We start from the raw sequence: 683 nt of genomic DNA, 5'->3' as shown, positions 1-683 counted from the left end.
TAGTTCCAACACAATGATTTCACACCCAGACTCACAGAGCTGCTTCCAGAATCCTGGGTAGCTTTGAGGTGAAGGTTCAACTGTGAGAAAAATAAAGGGAAAAGGTTTAAAAGCAAACTTTTCCTTAGCAGGCAGGGTTTGGGGTTTTTGTTTTTTGATCTGTTTTCAAGTAAATCATAGAATTGTCAGGGTTGGAAGGGACCTCAAGGTTCATCCAGTTCCAACCCCCCACTGCCATGGGCAGGGACACCTCGCACCAGAGCAGGTTGCTCACAACCACATCCAGCCTGGCTGCAAAAACCTCCAGGGATGAGGCTTCCACCACCTCCCTGGGCAGCCTGTGCCAGGAAGACATGATGCTGTCAACAAACAAACAAAAAAAGAAAGGTAGTGGCAGTCAGAGAAGATTTTTACTGCTCCTTCGAGCTTTGCATTTATAGATTGCTCCAAAGGTTTGGGTTGGAAGGGACCTTAAAACTTCAGCCAGTTCCAACTCCAACCACAGAGCAGGGCCAGCTCCCTCTTAGCCCAGGGTTTTTAAAGCACTTTTGAAACCCTCCCCTCCCCCCCAACCTCAGGAAGGTGCTTAGGGTGCAGCAGTTGCTGGGTGCATGACACAGGGGCTGCCTCTGCTCAGCCCATGCCATCCTGGCTCGCCAAGGCAGCAGGCCCCTGCTCGTTAC

The sequence above is a fragment of the Indicator indicator genome, unplaced genomic scaffold (assembly GCF_027791375.1).
Source record: "Indicator indicator isolate 239-I01 unplaced genomic scaffold, UM_Iind_1.1 iindUn_scaffold_76, whole genome shotgun sequence".
Classification (NCBI taxonomy): Eukaryota; Metazoa; Chordata; class Aves; order Piciformes; family Indicatoridae; genus Indicator; species Indicator indicator.
This window is presented reverse-complemented; position numbering follows the sequence as displayed.